The sequence below is a fragment of the Narcine bancroftii genome, chromosome 9 (assembly GCF_036971445.1).
Source record: "Narcine bancroftii isolate sNarBan1 chromosome 9, sNarBan1.hap1, whole genome shotgun sequence".
Classification (NCBI taxonomy): domain Eukaryota; kingdom Metazoa; phylum Chordata; class Chondrichthyes; order Torpediniformes; family Narcinidae; genus Narcine; species Narcine bancroftii.
Window position 1 is genome coordinate 56,986,674 of NC_091477.1, and position 23,724 is coordinate 57,010,397.

Genomic DNA, 23,724 nt, shown 5'->3' on the forward strand with positions numbered 1-23,724 from the left:
TGTCTGTTGTTATACGTTGTATCAAGGGAGTATTTAATTCTAAATTACTTCAGTTGAAGATTATTTACTTCCAAGCTGCTGGAAACACATACTAGATTTAAAATTGGATAACAATGGATGATTTGAAGGCCACTTTGTCTTTGGTGAGCTTAGTTCTTTTAGCTTGACTTCGGTTGGGCATAAGTTCGGAAAGTGGAAATTCAGCTGAATTTTACTGAAGTTCTCACCTGATTAACAGCAGTGATTTAAGACTTCACTGATGGCAAAACACTGTTGTTATCAGAAGATTTTTTGTTGGAATTTGTTGTCAGGGTATGTGTAAACCATGGAAACAATTCAAAAGATTATTTCCTACAGTTCACACTATTTGTATTGGGATGTCACATGAGCAGAAGAGCACAGACACATACTCATGTTTGTTTTACTGTGAAATCTGTTTTAAAATGGGCATTTAATTCTGAAAAATAAGTAGTCAAGGTAGCAGATCATACAGCTGCTGAGTTAGTTTCACAATACAGTTAGATCATTATTGATCAAAATCTTCAAACCATAGGAATCAGTTAGTATATATAAATCCCCATTATCTGGCAACAATGGAGATCACGGATGATGGATATTGCAAATTTTCTCGTTGACTGAGATTCATTCTTCAGATCCTAACAAATGCAACTGCATTAACAAATACACCATTTAAAAGACAAGGCAAAATGTAAGAAATTTTTTTTTAAAGATCAATATTGTAATCTGTTAATTATGTAAAGTTCACTTAAATCAGGTAATTCCTGTAACTTGGCTGGCACTGCAACAGAGTTGCTCTAGTCACCACACTAACCATGCCACCATCAAAATTATCGGTAACCCCTGGCAATTTTAAACATTTTTTTTACTGGCATATAGCTATGATGGCCTGAAACTTTAAAATATTGCTTCACAATCAAGGTCACCTTATATGCCGAACACCACTGCCATGTTCCCCCTCTCCCTATCCCTACCACACTGACTCAGACTCAAGGGTCCCAGTCAGGCCCTCGGCTCACCTCCATGTCCATGTCCCGGTCAGGCCCTCGGTGCAACTTAGCTCACCTCCACATCAGTATCCTGTTCAGGCCCTCGGTGCAACTTGGCTCACCTTCACGCAAATTGCGACAGCAAAAACAATGCACTCGCATTCATGGGCATTGCTAGTTCAGTGGGGTAAACCTGCGCGCATCCAGCAAAGTCTCAGCGCTCTCCCACTGAGTCCATCTGCCCATTTTATAAACTTGTTATTAATTTATTTATTTCCTTGATTATTTTGCCGGTTGTTTGAATTTCTAGTTGATTGAATTCCTGATAATGGTCATTCTATTTTATTTGTTTGTGGAAATGAAACAATAGAAATTGCTAGAAATACATGGTGAAATGAAAGTCTGCAGTGATTGTAGTAAAAGCACATCGAAATGCTGAGGAACTCGGATGCTTTTTTTCAGCGTCCATATATCTTTGCTTTTTACAGCAACTGAAAAGACCAGCCGAGTTTCTCCAGCATTTCGGTATGTTTATATTGCTAGAAATATATCAAATCATTCAGAATTTGCATGCACTTAGTAGATCTCTAATTATTCTAATCACTAATCATATTAGCAGTGTTCTTTTAATGAGAGGTTTGCAACTTATTTTTGCTTTTTTTAATGATTTGGAAGCTGTAATCCTATTTTATTTCTGGAGATTAAATGTTTCATTAGGGGAATATTATTGGTGGAAATGAGGGCTATTTATTAATTAATTAATCCCCTTTAGTAGTAGTATGAGAACATATTTAGGATTGATTCTACACAAGATGAGTTCTCACTGATCCATATCTGTTGTAAATTACTACTACATTGAAATTTGTATTTGGATTTTCTCAGTAGATAAAACTCCACTGCAGTAACATTTTTTAGTAAATTCCTTGAAGAACCTTCCAAATTTTTGGAGAAAATATGAATTACAGAAAGTAATGGAGGTATCAGAGCCAGTACCACCAGGCTGAGGAACAAATTCTTTCCATGGGTAGGTAGAATGCTGAATGACCAAAGGAACTCCTCACACTAACCATCCAAGACATGAACCATTCAGGAAACAAAATTTATTTATTTGTGTAGATGAAATACTTGTCTTGCATTGTTTGTATGTGAGTTATGTCTGGGTTTTGCACAGAGGACTAGAGAATACAGTTTCATCTGGTTGTACTTGTACAATCAGATGACAATAAACTTGATACATGATGAACATGGATTTGTAGGAGTTTGTTCCTATGTGGGAGGAGATTATAAATTTGGAGAAAGGCAATTTTGAGGAAATGAGAAGGAATCTAGAATGGATGGATTGGGATGTTATTTCCAGGCAAGGATATGCACAGAAAGTGGAAGACCTTCAAAGGTGACATTTTGAGAATACAGAGATTGTATGTTCCTGTCAGGATTAACAGCAATGTTAGCAGGCTTAGGGAACCATAGAACATTACAGTACAGAAAACAGGCCATTCAGCCCTTCTAGTCTGTGCCAAATCATCATTCCACTGGTCCCACTGACCTGTGCCCATTCTATAACCCTCCAGACCTCTCCTATCCATGTATTTTAAAACTTAAGAGTGAACCCATATTTAAAACATTAGATGGCATCTTGTTCCACACTCCCATCGCTCTGTGAAATTCCCCATAATCCTTTCACTCTAAAGCAATGTCCTCTCGTATTTTCTTTCCTAATCTAAGTGTAAAGAGCCTTCTCGCATGTACTCTGTCTATACTCCTCAATTTTGTAAACCTATATCAAATCTCCCCTCATTCTTCTACAATCCAAGGAATAAAGTCCTAACCTGAAACTCAACTTCTGAAGACCCAGGAATATCCTAGTAAATCTTCTCTGCACTTTTTCAATCTTATTGATATCCTTCCTCTAGATAGGCAACCAGAACTCCACACAGTACTCCAAATTTGGCCTGACCAATGTTTTATACAACCTCACCATAACATCCCAACCCCTCGGTACTTTGATTTATGAAGGCCAAGACATCAAAAGCTTTCTTCATATCCCTGTCTACCTGTGATGCCACGTTCAGGGAATTATGTATCTGAATTCCAAGGTCCCTTTGTTTCTCTGCACTCTTCAGAGCCCTACCACTTATGCCCAACCTTGTTTTGCCCTTCCAAAATGCAACACCTCATATTTGTCTGCATTAAATTCCATCTGCCATTTTCTGGCCCATTCTCCCAGTTGGTCCGGATCTCTCTGCAAGCTTTGAAAGCCTTCTTTGCTGTCCATAGCACCTCCTAACTTTGTGTCCGCAGGAAACTTGTTGATCTAATTTTCCACATTATCACCCAGATCATTGATATAGACAACAAACAACAATGGTCCCAGCACCGATCGCTGAGTCACACCACTAGTCACAGGACTCCAGTCTGAGAAGCAATTATCCACTATCACTCTCTGTCATCTCCCTTTCAACCCATTTCAAATCCAGTTTGCAACCTCTACATGGATACCTAGTGTCTGAACCTCTGAAATAACCACCCATGTGGGACCTTGTCCAAGGCATTACTAAAGTAAATGTAGACAACATCCACAGCCTTTCCTTCATCTACTTTCATGATAACGTCCTCAAAAAACTTTATTATAAAATTCATTAAACATGACCTACCATGCACAAAACCATGCTGATAGCCTTAATCAGTCCTTGGCTGTCCAAATACTTCTAAGTCCAATGTCTTAGAATACCCTCCAATAATTTTTCTACAACTGATGTCAGGCTCACTCTCCTGTAATTTCCTGGTTTACTTTTGGGTCCTTTTTTAAACAATGGAAAAAAATTAACTACCCTCCAATCCTCGAGCCCCTCACCTGTGGCTAAGGGCATTTTAAATATTTCTGCCAGGGCCCCTGCAATTTCTATACTAGTCTCCCTCAAGATCTGAGGGAATGTCATGTCAGGCCAGAGGGATTGATCTATATTCATTGTAAGGCAGCAAGCACCTCCTCCTCTTTAATCCCTATATGTTCCATGACACTACTGTTTGTTTCCCTTCCTTCCTTATACACTCTGCCAGTTTCCTGAGATAATACTGATGCAAAAAACATCTCGCTAGGCTCCACACGTAGTTGACCACTCTAATTTTCTAAGGGGCCAATTTTGTCCCTTACTATCCTTTTGCTCTTAACATACTTGTAGAAACCCTTCAGGTTTACTTTCACATTATCTGCCAAAGCAACCTCATTTCCTCTTGCCTTCCTGATTTCCTTTCATGTTTTTATACTCTTCAAGTACTTCAATGCTCCTTGTTGCCTTTACTTGGTACACACCTCCCGTTTCTCTCCCTTCCAATATCCCTTGAAAACTAAGGTTTCCTATGCTTGTTAATTTTGCCTTTAATCCTGACAGGAGCATGCAAACTCTGCACTCTCAAAATTTCCCCTTTGAAGGCCTGCCATTAGTACAAACTCCTTATAGACAATGCAGGACTTGAACCCTGGTCTTGATCACTGGTGCTGTAAAGGTTGAATCTGCCATGATCGGCCAGGGTTCAAGTCCCGTGTTATCTGTAAGGACTTTTACTAATGTCCCGATCGCTGGCAATGTAAATGCGTTGCACTAACCTCTTCACTAACCATGCCGACCACAGTATTATTTCCTGTTTTAAGCTTTGTGCTACCTTAGATGTGGTATAGCTTTTTAAGCCTAAAATAAAGTTTAATTCTCACCAAAAAAATGCCAATCACTGACACTTTCCTACTGAGGCCCCACTCGTGCCGGGAGGCCAAGGGTCCCGCTCCTGCCTGGGAAATTGAGGTCCCTGCTGCTGGTGATGGGGGCCTGAGGTCTGCTGCTGACAGCGCCAGGAGACTGAGGTCCGCTGCTGCCAGGAGCCCAGCGTTCCCGGTCAGTTTGGCTCTGATAAAATTTTGGATAAATTAAGATTTTGGAGAATCTGATTTCAGTTATATGATTGTAAAGAGAGTTATTGGCCTTCAAAAATAAAAGTATTGAGTATAGGAGTAGGAATGTTCTGGTAAAGTTGTTTAAGATGTTGGTGAGGCCCAATTTGCAGTATTGTGTGCAGTTTTGCACAAACTTAAGGAAAGATCTCAGTAAGAGAGAAAGAGTGCAAAGAAGATTGACTAGGATGTATTGCCTGAACTTCTGAAACTTAGTTACAGGGAAAGGTTAAACAGTTTAGGACTTTATTCCCTGGAGTGTAGAAGAATAAGGGGAGATTTGATAGAGGTATTTAAAATTGTGAGGGGTATATATAGAGTGAATGTAGATAGGCTTTTACCATTCAGGATAAGTGAGATACGAACCAGAGACATGGGTTAAGGATAAAAGAGGAAAAGTTTAGGGGGAACTGCACACAGAGTGGTGGGAGTGCTGAATGAACTGCCGACTGAAGTGAATGCAGGCTCAATTTTAACATTTATGAAGAATGTGGACAGGCATGGGATAGGAGTGGTAAGGAAGGGGTCTATTTCTATGTTGTAGTGTTGATAGTGGAAGTGTTCATATCCTTGTTTTCCGGGTTGGTGGTGGGGGGGGGGGGGGGTGAAGTACAGGTTGTACCTCTCTTATCTGACACTCTGTGGTGTGGCCACTCCCATTGTCTGACACATTTGAATCTGCTGCTGTTAGTACAAACTCCTTGTAGACAACACGGGACTTGAACCCCGGTCCTGATCGCTGGTGCTGTAAAAGTTGAATCTGCCATGATCGGCCAGGGTTCAAGTCCCGTGTTATCTCTAAGGACTCTTACTAATGTCCCGATCGCTAGCACTGTAAATGTGTTGAACTAACCTTTTCACTAACCACAGTATTATTTCCTGTTTTAAGCTTTGTGTTACCTTTGATATGTTTACATTGGGGGTTCCCTTGGGGTCAATTTCTGTTTTCTGGTATTTTCTGTAGACTGGCAATGGCCAAGTCCCAACTTCACTGCATGAGAGGTACAACTTGTAATTGCTTTTTATACATTCAAATACACCATGTTGGGAGCAAGCATTTATGACTCAATAAATTCTTTCTTTGGCTTGGCTTCGCGGACGAAGATTTATGGAGGGGTAATGTCCACGTTAGCCGCAGTCTTGTTTGTGGCTGACAAGTCCGATGCAGGACAGGCAGACACGGTTACAGCGGTTGCAAGGGAAGATTGGTTGGTTGGGGTTGGGTGTTGGGTTTTTCCTCCTTTGTCTTTTGTCAGTGCGGTGGGCTCTGCGGTCTTCTTCAAAGGAGGTTGCTGCCCGCCGAACTGTGAGGCGCCAAGATGCACGGTTTGAGGCGCTATCAGCCCACTGGCAGTGGTCAATGTGGCAGGCACCAAGAGATTTCTTTAGGCAGTCCTTGTACCTCTTCTTTGGTGCACCTCTGTCTCGGTGGCCAGTGGAGAGCTCGCCATATAACACGATCTTGGGGAGGCGATGGTCCTCCATTCTGGAGACGTGACCTACCCAGCGCAGTTGGATCTTCAGCAGCGTGGATTCGATGCTGTCAGCCTCTGTCGACATCAATGTTGGTGATGAAGTCGCTCCAATGATTGTTGAGGATGGAGCGGAGACAACGCTGGTGGAAGCGTTCTAGGAGCCGTAGGTGATGCCGGTAGAGGACCCATGATTCGGAGCTGAACAGGAGTGTGGGTATGACAACGGCTCTGTATACACTAATCTTTGTGAGGTTTTTCAGTTGGTTGTTTTTCCAGACTTTTGTGTAGTCTTCCAAAGGCGCTATTTGCCTTGGCGAGTCTGTTGTCTATCTCGTTGTCGATCCTTGCATCCGATGAAATGGTGCAGCCGAGATAGGTAAACTGGTTGACCGTTTTGTGTTTTGTGTGCCCGATGGAGATGTGGGGGGGCTGGTAGTCATGGTGGGGAGCTGGCTGATGGAGGACCTCAGTTTTCTTCAGGCTGACTTCCAGGCCAAACATTTTGGCAGTTTCCGCAAAACAGGACATCAAGCGCTGAAGAGCTGGCTCTGAATGGGCAACTAAAGCGGCATCGTCTGCAAAGAGTAGTTCACGGACGAGTTGCTCTTGTGTCTTGGTGTGAGCTTGCAGGCGCCTCAGATTGAAGAGACTGCCATCCGTGCGGTACCGGATGTAAACACCGTCTTCATTGTTGAGGTCTTTCATGGCTTGTTTCAGCATCATGCTGAAGAAGATTGAAAAGAGGGTTGGTGCGAGAATGCAGCCTTGCTTCACGCCATTGTTAATGGAGAAGGTTTCGGAGAGCTCATTGCTGTATCTGACCCGACCTTGTTGGTTTTCGTGCAGGTGGATAACCATGTTGAGGAACTTTGGTGGGCATCCGAGGCGCTCTAGTATTTGCCAAAGCCCTTTCCTACTCATGGTGTCGAAGGCTTTGGTGAGGTCAACAAAAGTGATGTAAACTCCTTTGTTTTGTTCTCTGCACTTTTCTTGGAGCTATCTGAGGGCAAAGACCATGTCAGCAGTTCCTCTGTTTGCGCGAAAGCCGCACTGTGATTCTGGGAGAACATTTTCAACGACAGTAGGTATTATTCTATTTAGGAGAATCCTAGCGAAGATTTTGCCTGCAATGGAGAGCAGCGTGATTCCCCTGTAGTTTGAGCAGTCTGATTTCTCGCCCTTGTTTCTGTGCAGGGTGATGATGATGGCATCACAAAGGTCTTGAGGCAGCTTTCCTTGGTCCCAGCAGAGCTTGAAAAACTCGTGCAGTTTGGCATGCAGAGTTTTGCCGCCAGCCTTCCAGACCTCTGGGGGAATTTCATCCATACCTGCTGCATTGCCACTTTTCAGTTGTTCAATTGCCTCTATGTCTCTTCCCCGGTGTGGACCTCATCCAGCTCTAGCCTTAAGGGCTGTTGAGAGAGCTGGAGCAGGGCGGATACTTGGACTGAGCGGTTGGCACTGAAAAGAGATTGGATGTGTTCTGACCATCGGTTGAGGATGGAGATCTTGTTGCTGAGGAGGACTTTGCCGTCTGAGCTGCGCAGCGGGTTTGGACTTGGGATGAGGGGCCGTACACAGCCTTTAGAGCCTCGTAAAAACCCCTGAAGTCGCCAATGTCTGCGCTGAGCTGGGTTCGTTTGGCGAGGCTAGTCCACCACTCATTTTGGATCTCCCGGAGTTTGCACTGAAGATGGCTGCATGCGCGATGGAAGGCTTGTTTCTTCTCTGGCCAGGACGGCTTTGCAAGGTGAGCCTGGTGGGCAGCTCGCTTCTTTGCCAGCAGCTCCTGGATTTCCTGGTTGTTTTCGTCGAACCAGTCCTTGTTTTTCCTGGAGGAGAAGCCCAGTATCTCTTCAGTGGATTGCAATGGAGAGCAGCATGATTCCCCTGTAGTTTGAGCAGTCTGATTTCTCGCCCTTGTTTCTGTGCAGGGTGATGATGATCCCAGAGGGTTTCAGGGGTCGAGTCCGTGAGGCGGATTGCATCCTTGAGCTTTGCTTTGAGCTTTGCTTTGATGTTTGCCTGGAAGTTTCCTCTCACTTCGTCTGACTGCAAGTTTCCAACATTGAACCTCTTTCTGGGGGCTTTACTGTTCCTGGACTTTGGCTTGAAGTGAAGGTTGAGCTTGCAGCGAACAAGCCGGTGGTCGGTGTGGCATTCCGCGCTGGGCATGACCCTGGTGTGGAGCACATTTCATTTGTCTCTTTCTCGCACCAGGACGTAGTCCAGGAGGTGCCAGTGTTTGGATCGGGGATGCATCTAGGTAGTCTTCAGGGTGCCCCTCTGCTGAAAAAGGGTGTTTGTAATGACAAGCCGCTGTTCTGCGCAGAGCTCCAACAGGAGGCGCCCATTGTCGTTGCACTTGCCGACACCATGCTTGCCCAGTATTCCTGGCCAGGTTTCTGAGTCTTTGCCGACGCTAGCGTTGAAGTCGCCAAGGATGACAACCTTGTCGGCTGTAGGGGTGCGTTGAATGAGGTTGCGCAGATCAGTGTTGAACTTGTCCTTTTCTGCTGGTTCCGCCTGGAGGGTTGGAGCATAGACACTGATGAGGGTGATGCGACGCTTGTTTTGAAGGGGGAGTCGCATGGACATGCGACAGATAGGCGTCGTTCATCCATGGACTTGCCAGACTAGTAGAGTGTGTCGTCCGCACCGCGTTCTTGGAGGTTGCCTACATCTGCAAGGCGGACTTCACTGAGAGCGGCTATGTTGATGTCAAGTCTGAGGAGTTCATGTGCGATGAGGGCAGACCGACGTTCAGGTCGGTGGCTGTCAGCCTTGTCTAGCATGGTTCTGATGTTCCAGCATGCTAGCTTGAGTTTGTGAGCATCTTTTGAGGGGGAGGACGTGGAGGGGGAGGACGTGGACCTGTCCTCGGGCCTGCGCAATGGAGGTTTTAGGTGGAGTGCAGTGTGCGCAGTACTGGCCCCACCCTATACACCCCTGGTTCGTGTGCAGTGGCCATGCAAGCTGCGACATGGCAGCGAGGTCCTTGGGTCGTAGGTTTTATATGCAGGTTTCTTACCGGGGCTGAAGGGACCTGCCTCCCCTCCTAGGTTGGACCATACCTCATCGCAATCCAACCTGTCAACGCCATAATCACGCTCCTAAACTGACTCTGAAAGTCGAGGCCCAGGAGGATCGGCGAGCTGAGGCCGTGCATAAGTCTTAACTCTTAATTCTTAATTCATAGTCTTAACTCTTAAACTATCCTTAACAGTAAATATATCCCCAACTATGCGCAGGTGTCTAGTGTGAGAGTGGGTGTGGGAGAGTGGGTGTGGGAGAGTGGGTGTGGGAGAGTGGGTGTGGGAGAGGGTGGGTGTGGGAGTGGGTGGGTGTGGGAGGGGGCGGGTGTGGGAGGGGGCGGGTGTGGGAGGGGGCGGGTGTGGGAGGGGGCGGGTGTGGGAGGGGGCGGGTGTGGGAGGGGGCGGGTGTGGGAGGGGGCGGGTGTGGGAGGGGGCGGGTGTGGGAGGGGGCGGGTGTGGGAGGGGGCGGGTGTGGGAGGGGGCGGGTGTGGGAGGGGGCGGGTGTGGGAGGGGGCGGGTGTGGGAGGGGGCGGGTGTGGGAGGGGGCGGGTGTGGGAGGGGGCGGGTGTGGGAGGGGGCGGGTGTGGGAGGGGGCGGGTGTGGGAGGGGGCGGGTGTGGGAGGGGGCGGGTGTGGGAGGGGGCGGGTGTGGGAGGGGGCGGGTGTGGGAGGGGGCGGGTGTGGGAGGGGGCGGGTGTGGGAGGGGGCGGGTGTGGGAGGGGGCGGGTGTGGGAGGGGGCGGGTGTGGGAGGGGGCGGGTGTGGGAGGGGGCGGGTGTGGGAGGGGGCGGGTGTGGGAGGGGGCGGGTGTGGGAGGGGGCGGGTGTGGGAGGGGGCGGGTGTGGGAGGGGGCGGGTGTGGGAGGGGGCGGGTGTGGGAGGGGGCGGGTGTGGGAGGGGGCGGGTGTGGGAGGGGGGGTGGCGCGGGAGGGTGTGTTTGTGTGTGTGTGTGATATACCCAAACCATTACAATCCAGGCCAAAATCCAGAAAGTTACTTCAAAGAAAAGACTCTATAAGGTAACAGAAACACAAACCAACTTGCACATGTGTAAATATTTGGTTTTTGTGAATATATTTTATCCCCTTTTCACTTTGTTAATGAATCTAGTGAGAGCACTAAGAAACAGTTGTCTTGAAGTTTGTTAATGAAAGTAAAGATTTCCACTTGTATGAAATGGAAGGTTATTTTAAAATAAGGAAACAAAATAAACAAGGATATGAACACTTCCACTATGAATTTTGAATTGTGTGTCCGGTTTTTTTTTTAGTCCCTAATCTGGCATATTTTCTTATCTCTGTTGTAATTACTGAATTTATTGTTAGTTTTAATATCAGGAACATGTGGGATAGATTTATTTTCACCACCAATTCTGTTGTAATGCTGTTACGATGAGAAATTTGGTCCTTAATCGTTTCAATAACTTTATTTTCCTGTAGATCTTCCCTCTTCAGCCTGTATGTAGACTTAGTTTTCCCAGTGTATTTTTCGCATCCTCTGTTATTTTGGATCGCAGCGACTTGTATTATGCCTTTCACAATTTTCTTTTCTTATTCCCCTCTCCTTGTGTTTACTTATCCAGACAATTCAGTAACTATTAAAAAGATGACATCAAAAGCAGTCGTCATGGTGGTACAGTTGGTGTAGCAGTTAGCACAATGCCTTTGCCAGCGAGCAGGACCAGGGTTTGAATCCTGTGCTGTCTATAAGCATTTTGTACATTCTCCTTGTGTCTGTGGGTTTTCTCCGGGGGCTCCAGTTTCCTCCCACTATTCAAAATGGACCAAAGGTGTAGGTTAATTGGGTGTAATTAGCTGGCACGGACACATGGGCTGAAATGGCTTGTTACCATACTGTGTGTCTAAATTTAATTTAAATTCATTTGGACAATCTAGGTCTCCACCCTGTCATTAGTCTTTTTATTGCTCCGCTCTCTACAGCTTGATCATTAAGGTGAAACTTGAACTCTTTCTTTCTATCCATAAATAAGGTCTAATTTTCTGTTTCTTCATAAGCATCCCAATGGGTCTGGAAGAATGGAGTTATTGTGGAAAAAAAAATCTTTTCTAAGTTTATGCAGGTAGCTCAAAAATTTATTTATTTCTTTGCCATCTGTATTAACCCTTGCAACCTTTTAGGTTAAGTGAAGTTGTGGTTGGAGTATCTTGTACCAATAATTCTGCTAGAACAACAAATTCAAAATTAAGGATATAAATATTAAGTTAGACTTCTGATGTTAAATTTACATATTTTAATTTTTTATACATATATATATATATATATATATAATTTAGCCATTTCGGCCACAAGTCCATTCTACCCCATTTACACCCCGGTACATTTTGAACGGTGGGAGGAAACAGTACCCCCAGGGAAACCCCACACAGATACAGGAAGAACGGACAAACTCCTTACAGAGAGCATGAGTTTCAAACCCTGGTGCTGATCGCTGTCACTGTAAAGGCATTGCGCTAACTGCTATGCCAGCTGTGCTGCCCAATTCAATTCAAGTTCATCAATATTTTCTTAAATAATTATGAAAAAGGATTAATTTTAATATCAGGGTTGGAGTATAATATTTTCTAATACAAATTATTTCAGTTTAACCAAATAATACTTAATGATAACTATTACATGAAAAAGCATGACACCAGTTATCTTCCAGGAAAGTCTGCATATTTATGGAGTGTTTTTTTTAAAGTTAGGCCTACAGCAAAGAAGTAGGTCCTTCAGGCCATTGTCCATGGCATCCTTCAAGCATTCATGTGCACAAGTCCCATTCTTAATTCTTGCCATATTCCCATCAATTTCTACCACCACCCCCCTCAGATTTAACCATTGCTCTTCACAATAGTGGCATTTCACAATGGCCAATTTTCCTACTGGCCAGTATGAGAGTTGAAACTGATATTGAACTTTTTTTGGGGAAATAAATACAAATTTCCATGCAGGATTTCTTTGATCATTTGATACAGAAAATATGTAAAAATTATTTTTTATTTAATACAGGTATTAAACAATTTAATAGATTGAATTGATCATGAAGGTAAGTTTTTACACATGATGTGCTTCAACTTTTGTCTGTCGTAAGGGAAACAAAGAGTTGCCGTGAGCATTGCCCAGAGCCCCTAATAGGAGAAAGAAAGGAAATCCCTTCAGAGATACTGAATGTCTGTGGATTCGCCTCCAGTGCTGCTGCAGCCTTTGCAGCCACACAGACTCCAGTTCAAACCATTTTCAACACAAGTTCCAGATCCAAATCTCTGATAAAATTAGGAAACTTTCAGTGCCTGAAGCCCTTCGGGAGCCCTTCTTGTCCTCAGCACCCTCTCTAGTCCCGGTTCCAATACCTGGTTCCCAGTCGCCAGCAGCCTACGTGGGTCCTTTGATTGCAAGTCACCCGCAGCCTCTGTGGCTCCTTTGATCACAAGTTGCCCGCGGTCTGTGAGTGCCCTTCAGCTGCAAGTCACCCACAGCCTGTGTGGGTCCTTTGACCGCTGAACCCCTTGTTGGTCTACTTCCATGGTTGCCGTCCTATATGTTTGTCTCCTATATTGCTTCTTGGAGAGGGGTGGGGTTCTCCTGTTTCTGGTGGCCTCTGCCAATATCCTGCTCCTCCAAAAGTCTGCAACCCCTTGTAGTATGTTGCCCATCACAGGCGCTGCCATCTTGGACACCGGCCCCTGTGGTTCCAGTATTTAAAAAAAAACTGTTGGCTCCCTTAACGGGCTGTTTAAAGTCTGTATGGAACTGCAGCATTAGGACCCTGAGAAACTCTCCTGGGTCCGCACCAACAGCAGCACTGCCTTTACCATGTCTCTGGCAGCGTCACCATTTATTTTCCAGACATGGCAATGTGTATTTGTGGAGTGGTATTTTTGATCAATTATGTTTTTGACTATGCAAGTACAGAGGAGATTAAAAGCATCTTTTTTATTATTAAAATAACCAAGAATTACATTTGTCAAGGAAAAGCTGAGAAATTTTGCTTGGTGGTAGAGATTAAGAAGTGTTTGATTATAATTTGATGATGATAAACTAAGCAATCTACAGTAAAACCCCAGATATCCTGCACCTATGGGGATTGGTAGATGCCAGATAAGTGCATTTTCCAGTTGCTTGAGGTTGTGTGTTGCATGCTTGGCAAACTAATGTCAAGGTGCGCCAATTTTAAAGTTCCATTTTTTTTTAACCTATTTATTTTCCACAATTTTTTTTGTCAGTTGCTTGTATTTCAGATAAATCTGTTATTTCACTGAAGCACTTTGTGGCATTTGAATGTGTGTTTGAAAGTTATTTGTTTTGCATTGTAGTAAGTCAAGAAGTAGCTGCATTGAAATTTGTATTAATTTATTTTCAAAGGGTCCATTCCACTTAGAATCTTGCTGTTTATACTGGATGGTCTTTTTGTCAATTTTAGGCCCTTGGCTAAAATGTTTCATTTGTTCGTGAATTGCAATGATTGAAACCTGTGCTAAATTTCATCAATGGCCACGTGTGCAATTTGTTTTTGTTGTAAGTGTGATTTTTGGTCTATAAACTCATTTTACATTTGTATTTTATCAAGTTTTAGTCAATATTTACCATTGCTATGGCAACGTTATCCTGTTCCAGTTTTTGATTGAATTTCAGAATACATTTGCAATGTCATGACAAAACATAGTTGAATTTCCATTTGATGAAAAAAATACTCAATCCACCATAGATAATTTAGCTGTCACCTTCAATCTTGTTGAAAGTCCACACTGCCACATATTATTTGCTTACTTTTTGACATGTACAATTCTGTATTTATTTGCTTCAAACTTGGTGTGTTGTGAATGTTGTATTTTTTAATTAAACTGTCCAGTGGCCTCACCATAGTCTTAAATATGCCAACTTCTTTCTGTGTATTTAATTCCCAACTCACTATGCATGAGCTATTCCAAGATAATTTCATATGGAAGATTTGTGTTTCACATGAAGTTGGATCATAGTGGAATATCTAAAGTGAAGTGTAAGCTTGGTTCAGATCCATTTTAGTTAGCTACAGCCAGCCAAAAGCATTTCTCATTTATGCAAAAATCTGGGTGAAGGGAAGAGAGCAAATAAAGGAACCAGAGAAAACCAATCTTTTTGTGTTTCTGTTACTACTGCAATTGGTGCTTAAATGACTGGTATTTGCTTTTGTTATGTAAACCAGTGAAAGAATTTTATCTAATAACAATCTTAGTCCTCCTGTTAAATATAGGGGTCACTTTGATGTTGTCAGAGTACATACTTGACATCACAGGAAAAACGGGTTTTTAACATACATTATGCCATATGCTCATTTTGTTACTGCACATTGAACCATTGATAGCATCATTAGCATTGATGTACCCCCTCCCACCAAGTTACTCCCCTCTGTCGATATTCCAGTTTGAGATCCTGCAGCAGAAGTAGTAGAGAGGAAAGATGACCAGCATAAAGAGAAAAGGGATAGGGTGTTTCAGAAGGGCCAAGTGAGTGATTGGTTGACCAAAGTTAGGTGGCAGATGACAAGCAAATGGATTTGTTTGGGTATAAAGGTAGGCAAGTGGTAGAATGATAAGGAAAGCATCCAGGGGAGCTGAAGCGTGAGACAGCTAGGAGGGCAATGCCAGTGTGGGAATCTGATGAGGAAGTATAATCAGGGATGAGGAGAAGGTGGTTGAAATGAGTTGGGGTGGGGGGTATCTGGTGAGTGAAGTGTGTGATGGATAGAAGCATGAGAACAAAAATCAGTGATGGAAGCTCAAAATTCCAAAGACATCGTTTCTGTACTGCTCTCCTTGTGCAATGCTGCCCTCTGACAAATCTTCACTGTGACCTGAAAAAATTTAGATAAATTCCATTATCTTGGGAACAACTGAGGGTGGACACCAATGATGAAATTTGCCAACTCATTCAGGGTACTTGTACAGCTTTGGTTAAATTTGTTAATTTTTTGTTAAATTTAGACATACATCATGGTAACAGGCCATTTTGGCCCATGAGCCTGTGCCGCCAATTACACCCAGATAACCTACATCCCCAATACATTTCGAATGGAAGGAGAAAAATGGAGCCCCTGGGGAAAACCCACACAAGCATGGGGAGAATGTACAAACTCTTTATAGACAGCGCGGGATTCGAACTCTGGTCCTGATCGCTGGTGCTGTGACAGCTTTGCGCTAAGTGCTACGCCAACTGTACCAAGAGGTTGAAGTTCAACATCTCAAACCTGGTACAAAATTGTGTGATCACTTACCGAATGTAACAGTGATCCTTTCCCTTCTATAAACATCTGAGACTTGCACAACTGCAGCAGACGCTAGAAGGTGCCATCTGCACAAAATACTGAAAGGATAAATGAATCAATGATGACGTAGGCTGGAATGTTTTCACATCCAACATCAGTCTGCTGAAGAAGGGTTCAGGCCTGAAATGTTGGTAGTATTGTAGCAGCCATGCAGAGGACCGAGCAGATGCACAGCACGGCAATGCGAACTGTCGCCGGTGGGGTTCTGCATGCATGTGGAACCATAATACTGACATGTGCACACTTACCTAATGGACCGCATGCGAAAGATACCGAGTGCCGAGGGACGTCACGTTGAGCTTTGAGTCTCCTGGCGGAAGGCGTGGGACACTTACAAGGCTAAATTTAAACCTGCCAGTCCCATGGATTGGCAGCAATCTCGTACTGACGTCCCACCTTGTCTCATGGAGCCCAGGACATGCAGTATATAAAAGAAGCCTGTGAACCCTGAATAAATCAATCCTGAGTTGACTAGTCTGGCATGTGTTTTTTGTCTTACTTCAATACCTCTACTATAGTAGCCACTACAATTGGTGACCCCGACTGCAAGATTCATCCGAAGCCTGAGTCTACAGTCATAATGGACACAACTACAGCAGCTGCCGCCACGGCGGCAGTTAACACAGTGGTCTTCGCTTGCCTTCTTTCTGGACCCATCAACCTCGGGTTTGGCTTATTCAGGCTCAAACCCAGTTTCATCTTCAAGGCATAATGGCGGAGGACACCAGGTTCCGCCAGTTTCTTCTGGATACACTGGAATTAACAACCATGAGCGCGGCATGCGGCTTTTGAATATGGAAGGACGGGGTGAAAGGAATCCATTGGACCTAATGAATGAAATGCTTGCATTGGCGGATGGTCATTCTCATTTCCTGCTCTTTGAAACTCTATTCTTATCAAAGCTCCCAGCCCATGTCTCCATACCTATCATTAGCATGGATTTCTGCCATCCCCATGGCATAGCACGGAGACTGACAGGCTCTATCGTACTCCTACACAAGAGTCTGCTCAAATACAGCCTGTTTTGGCAGCAGATACATCTACCGCGTCATACGAGCCTCCTGATTCGGCAGTTCAATCAAAGAAGGAGGAACGTGCTGATGTGCGTCGGGATTGGTGTTTTTACCACCGCCGTTGGGGAAAAAATGCCCATAAATGTGTCCAGCCAGGTACCTACTGCAGGAAAAAGGCAAGAAACGAAAAGAGCTGGCTGCCATTAGTGGTCTCAACAGCTGGCGCAATACTGGCCTATTTTATCAAAGCAGGTAAGCGCAAGTTTCTTGTCGACACAGGTGCTGAGGTCAGTCTAATCTCACCTACCTATTTTGAAAGAACGCATAAACGACAATATCTGGCTCTCCGAGTGGCAAATGGAACTACCATTCCAAGTTTCGGCACGAGACAGATCTCAATTAGAATAGGTGGGACCGCATTCCATTGGAATTGCGTCTTAGCTTCTGTTGCTCAGCCAATTTTGGGTGCAGACTTTTTGCAATCCCATGACTTACTGGTGGACATGAAACGGAAGAAATTGGTTCATGCCTCCACTTTTCAGACTTGCCCGTTGGCATGCAGCAAAGGGAGTGTTTCCCAGCTCGGGGTACATGCGCTGCACAAGAATGCCTATGCTGCCCTGATCAACGTATTTCCCCATATTCTCACTCCTAGTTTCAATGCCTCAAAAATAGTCCATGGTGTGTCTCATTACATAGACACTTCAGGCCCACCAATTCATGCCAGAGCTTGTCAACTTCCACCTGATAAATTGCTGCAAGCAAAGGCGGAGTTTACGGCGAAGGAGGAGTTGGGTATCATTCAACACTCCAACAGTCCTTGAGCATCACCATTACACATGATATCCAAGAAAACAGGTGGATGGAGACCCTGCAGCGATAACTACACCCAACAGGTACCCAATTCCTCATATACAGGATTTTGCTGCCATTTACACCATTGACACATTTTTTTCCAAGGTTGATCTGGTCAAGGGATAAGGATCCATAAGGATCCATAAGGATGATATTCCTAAAACAGCAATTATTATTCCTTTTGGGCTTTTTGAATTTCTTAGAATGCCATTTGGATTGAAGAATGCTGCTCAAACCTTCCAGCGGATGATGGACACTTAAGGCAGGGATTTGCATACATTTACTTGGATGATATCCTCATAGCCAGTCAAACTGAGCAAGATCACCACCTGCATTTGCGCCACCTTTTCCAACGGCTAGAAGAATTTGGTCTCACCATCAACCCTGGCAAATGTCAATTTGGCAGATTCCCCCATTGACTTCCTAGGACACAAGATCACGGCGGACGGTATATTTCCCTTATCCAGCAAGGTAGATGCAGTCTGTGCTTTTTCCAAACCTACCACGGTTAAGGGACTGCAGAAATTTCTGGGTCTAATAAACTTCTATCACCAGTTTATTCCCGCAGCTGCTGACATTCTTCGGCCACTGTTTCAGATCCTCTTCACCAGGCTCAGGGACATTACCTGGACATCAGAGGCGGAGGTTGCATTTACGACTGTCAAAGAGGCATTAGCCAAAGCAGCAATGCTCACCCATCCCAACCCTGAGGCTGCCTTGGGACTTACCATTGATGCCTTGAGTACGGCCATGGGTGTGGTTTTCTAGCAGTATGTCAATGGCCATTATCAACCCCTCACTTTCTTCAGCAGGCATTTGAGGCCAGCGGAAGTGAAATATAGTACATTTGATCGGGAACTGTTGCCATTGTCCCTAGCCACATGGCACTTCCGATAGATTTTGGAAGATCACCATTTCACTGTGTTTACAGTGAAATAAGCCACTCGTTTTTGCCTTCAGCAAAATAACTGATCCATGGTCAGCAAAACAGCAGCGTCACTTATTGTACATTTCAGAATTCACGACGGATGTGCATCATGTTTTAGGGAAAGAATCTCGTCGCAGATATGCTGTCCAGTCAGACCGTATATCATATTCAGAGTGGAATTAATATTCCTGAATTGGCCAGTGCACAGGCCATAGAGCCCGATGTTCAGGCATACAATACGGCCATTACTAACTTGGACATACAATGAGTGGCACCAAAACAGGGCAGCCCAACCCTTCTTTGTGAAGTGTCTTTGGGCTACCCTAGACCATTGATTCCGGCATCATGCAGGTGACGCCTTTTCGACCAGATACATGGCTTGTCTCATCCATCCATCAGGACGTCAGTCAAGCTCATGTCAAATAAATATGTATGGCATGGACTAAGAAACGACATCACTCAATGGGCACATACTTGCGCCTCCTGCCAGACAGCCAAAATTCAGCGGCCCATCAAGGCACCTCTTCAGCCTTTTCCAGCAGTACGCAGGAGGTTTGAACCTGGTCGGGCCATTGCCGGTATCTCAGAACATGAGATACTTTTTAACAGTGGTGAACCATTCCACATGCTGGCCAGAGGCCTTCCCTTTGCCATCAAGTGACGCTGAAGTATGTGCTAGGCCGTTCATCGTCAATTGGATCACTAGATTTGGTGTCCCAACGCACATACCTTCAGACCACGGAGCACAATTCACCTCTGCATTATGGTCTGTCTTTATGTGCTTTTGTGGCACACACCTGCACCACACTACGGCATATCATCCACAGTCCAACGGCCTCGTAGAACGTTTCCACCTGCAACTAGAGTCCGCACTTAAAGCCTGACTCACCGGTCCCAATTGGGTTGATGAGTTGCCATGAGTTCTACTGGGAGTTCGCACAACCCCAAAAGGAAGATTTTTCTTCATCATCTGCAGAGATGGTTTATGGCACGGTCCTTACTGTTCCAGGGGACATTCATTTTGCAACCAACTCTGATCTGGATGACCTTCAGCAACTTCAACGCGGTATCACTAGCACGAAACCTGTTCCTACCAGCTGGCATGGAGCCCCTAAACAACATCTGCCCCCACAACTCCTGGACACTGATTTTGTTTTTGTACGCAGACAGGTCTCAGGAGTGCCGTTATAACGACCGTATGAGGGACAGAGTTGTGTTTACTTTGGACATTGGGGGACATTCGCAGCTGTTTAGTGTAGACAGACTCAAGCCTGCCATGTGCATCCGACTGCACCCATTCAATGCTCCCAGCCCAGACAGCGTGGGCATCCTCCTAAGGCACATGCAACTGCTGTTTTAATTTCTGGCGACAATTCTGGGGTGGGGGGGGTGCGGTGATGTAGCAGCTGTGCAGCGGGACGAGCAGGCGCACAGCGCAGCAACATGAATTGTGGCATGCGGAACCATAATACGGATGTTTGCACACTTACCTAATGGACCGCACGTGAGAGATACAGAGTACCGAGGAATGGCACGTTGAGCTGTGAGTCTCCTGCCGGAAGGTATGGGACATTTACAAGGCTAAATTTAAACCTGCTGGTCCCGTGGATCTGCAGCAATCTCGTAGTGACGTCATACCTTGTCCTGTGGAGCCCGGGACATGCAGTATATAAAAGAAGACTAAACCCTGAATAAATTAGTCTCGAGTTGACTAGTCTGGCGAGTTTTTCTGTATTACTTCAGTAGCTCTACTGTAGTAGCCACTACAATATTTCATTACCTCCTATGGACGCTGTGAGACTGGCTGAGTTCTTACAGGGTATCTGTGTGTTTTTACTACAACCTCAGTGTCTGCAAACTTTTGTCTTTCACACCAGTTTGCTGAAGCAGATGTTCCATTATTGTCCTGGAATAAGATTATCAGGCGGACAGGAAAAAATTCACGGATGTTCTCGAGGAATATCTCCTTTGACTTTGGAATCCTTGGCCCTAAGTTACAAAGGTATATTCATCAGGGCCACATGAAAGACCAGCATAAATTGTTTACTCACATTGTTTCACAAAAATATCTGCCCATTTTTTGGGGGTTCTCTTGTTCACTCATTTCTTCTCGTGACCTTGTCAGTCACCACTAAAACTGGAAGCAAGTCCTCAAAACCCTTGTGACTTCCTCAAAATAAGATTGATGAAGAATCTGCATTCCTTGCTACAGATATATTGCTGATGTATGTCTTTATCTCCTATGGACACTGAAAGACCAGCTGAGTTCATCCAGCATTTCTGTGTATTTTTACTACAATCACAGCTTCTGCAGACTTTCATGTTTTAAACAGATCTACTTGTATTTTTTGTAGTGCTCCTCCAGGTAAGTCCCAAGATTCCAGCAACTTTGGAATTTTAGTAGTTTCAATTTTGCTTATTTATATTTTTAGTGGCTCTTTTATTGAGTTTTGCAATTAGTAGTGGTTTGATCCTTTTATAATGTTTGATATTTTGGATCTATAACAGGTTCTTGTATTTACATGTTTACACTTTATACAGTTTATTTTTTGGACGGTAATTCTGCCGTGTCCGCAGGAAGAAGGAATTTCAGTGTTGTATGTGATGTCATATATGTACTCTGACAACACCTGAAATCTGATAAACAATTCTAGGAAAATATTTTAAAATATCTTCGACTTTGAAAGTGTACACATTACTTTGTCCTTCCAGTGAATTACTTTTAAATATAAGCATGAAACTATTACCTTGTATTGTTATGAGCCCAGAGGACCCCAAAACCCAGCAGCAATAGATATTCACCAAGACAAATGGTTACTTAAACTAAAGTTGTTTTTAATTATCTTTAAACATGAAAACAGAATCACACTTGAACTTATCACTATTGACTTAACTAACCTAACTTAACCCCCTTCTAATTCTCAGCACACATGTATGTAATGTGTGTGTAAGTTCAGAAAAGTTCTTTGATTCATAGTCCAATCTCACTTCTTATTCCTCCAAGTTCACTGGTTGCAGGCAATTCTTATACTGTGCACAGAATTTAACATTTCTAAAGTTCACCAAGCTTTGATGCTTGAAACGTAAATGGTTACTGCTCAGCAAGGTTCTTGTCAGTTTTCAGAGAGAGATTTGTTGTTCGTTGGACACCCACAACTGATTCCTTCTTAATCAGTCACTTCAGTGTCTTGCCGAAGAAATTTGTCCCCTCAGGGTTCTCCTGATGATAACCTCTTTCTTTCAGGTCACCACAGAGTTCCTTTTAGTTTATCTTATTCCAAGTGTAACATTAGACAGCCAGTCCTCTCCTCTTGCATGAACCACAAGGGCTTTGAGCAGGCTGAACTAAGAACTCTCAACACATCTTCCACCTGGGGTTTTCCACAAGTTTGCCAGCTTGTCCTGTTCTAGTCCCAGTTGCTGCTGCTGACTGTAGAACTCTCTCTCTCTCTCTCTCTCTCTCTCTCTCTCTCTCTCTCTCTCTCTCTCTCCCAAGAAGTTTCTTGGGCACTCTCCAAAGCTTCTGCAAAGGCTGTTAGCCCTGACATGTCCAGCATGAGCAGACCTCCAGTATTTTAAATAAGATCTGTTTTAAAGTGTTTGTATGTGACCTATACTAACAAACCTGCCCCAACTTATCTCCCAAAAACATATCTATATTCTGTCATAGTACAAACTCCTTACAGACAGTGCGGGATTCGAACCATGGTCCCAATCGCTGGCGATGTAATTGCTAACTTTGCCCCTTGGGTTCAGGAGATCTTTTATTTTACTCTTTTATCTGTTAGCGTAGCATGGGACTGTCAACAGTTTCAAAATGTTAATGTTCATACAGTTTACCTATTTGAAAATTGTTTCATTTTATTGCTCAAACCCTTGATCTTTAACCGTATGATATAACCCATGCCCGTCTGCCCAGCCCGTGTGGCCTTGAGGCAGCAATGATTTTCTTGTCAGACTAACACACACTGGCTTAATTTTGTGCTCAGAAAATGTTGCCCTTGAGAACCCAAGGATCCCAATGTTGAAGACTATCCCTGTGTGTTTTGTCTTTTGCGCAAGTATGTTACAAAATACTGAAACTGTCTTCCAGGAATTAGTTGCCCATGTGCTGGATTTCTGCTGAGAACTCAGTGTTACAAAAGGCTTTCTGAATGGACAATGAACCTATAGGCACTACCTCACTTTCTTTGTTTTGCACTAGTTATGTATTTTTAAAATCTTGCATTTACAAAATTGTAATTTTTCCACCTTGTTCTGCACAATCCTGCTGCCGCAAAACAACAAATTCCATGACACATGTTCATGACAATAAATCTGATTCTAACTAAAAATGTTTGTGCTAATGTTGAAAACTATCCTGATAGATTAACTCAGTCTTACTTGGACTCTCGGAAGGCCTTTGGCATGAGGCGCACATGAGGCTGTTTAACAAAGTAAGAGCTTGTGGTATAACAGGAAACATACCCGCATGGGTAGAGTATTGGCTGATTGGCAAGAAGCAGAGAGTTGGAAAACAGGGATGACATACTGGTTAGCTGCCATTTGCTAGTGGTGTTCCACAGGGGTTGGTGTTGGGGGCTGCTGCTTTTTATGTTGTATATTAATGATTTGGATTATGAATGAATTGCTTTGTGGCCAAATTTGTAGCAATATGAAGGTAGATGGAGGAGCAGGTAGTGTTGAGGAAAGGGAGGCTACAGAAGGACTTAGATGAGGAAAATGAAATACAATCTTGGAAAGTTTAAAATGTACAGTCATGCTTTTTGGTAGGTAAAAATAAATGGGCACCCTATTTTCTAAATGGGGAGAAAAATGAAAATTCCCAGATGCAAAGAAAACTGGGAAATCCTTGTGTAGGATGGCCTGAAGTTAAAGCTGCATATTGAGTCCGTGGTGAAGAAGGTAAATGCAATACTGGCATTCATTTCAAGAGGAATAACATACAAGACTATATGAAGAGAATATAATAATACTAGAGTATAAGATCAAATTATAAAATAGAATAAACAGGTTGAGTACCACATATCTGAAGTTCAAAAAACTGAAAAAATCCAAAAGCTGAACTTTTTTTAAAATCACTGACATGATGTCACAAATGAAAAAAAATTCAACACCTTACTTGCCACTCTTGGGCACTGTTGGTGCCAGTTTGATTATAATAACA

At 43.9% G+C, this 23,724-nt stretch overlaps 1 protein-coding gene across 2 annotated transcripts in view; it reads left to right on the forward strand.

The window, feature by feature from the left end:
• LOC138743673 (lysine-specific demethylase 3B-like) overlaps positions 1 to 23,724 on the forward strand; it is a 189,182-nt gene that overhangs the window by 803 nt on the left and 164,655 nt on the right. The window lies entirely within an intron of this gene.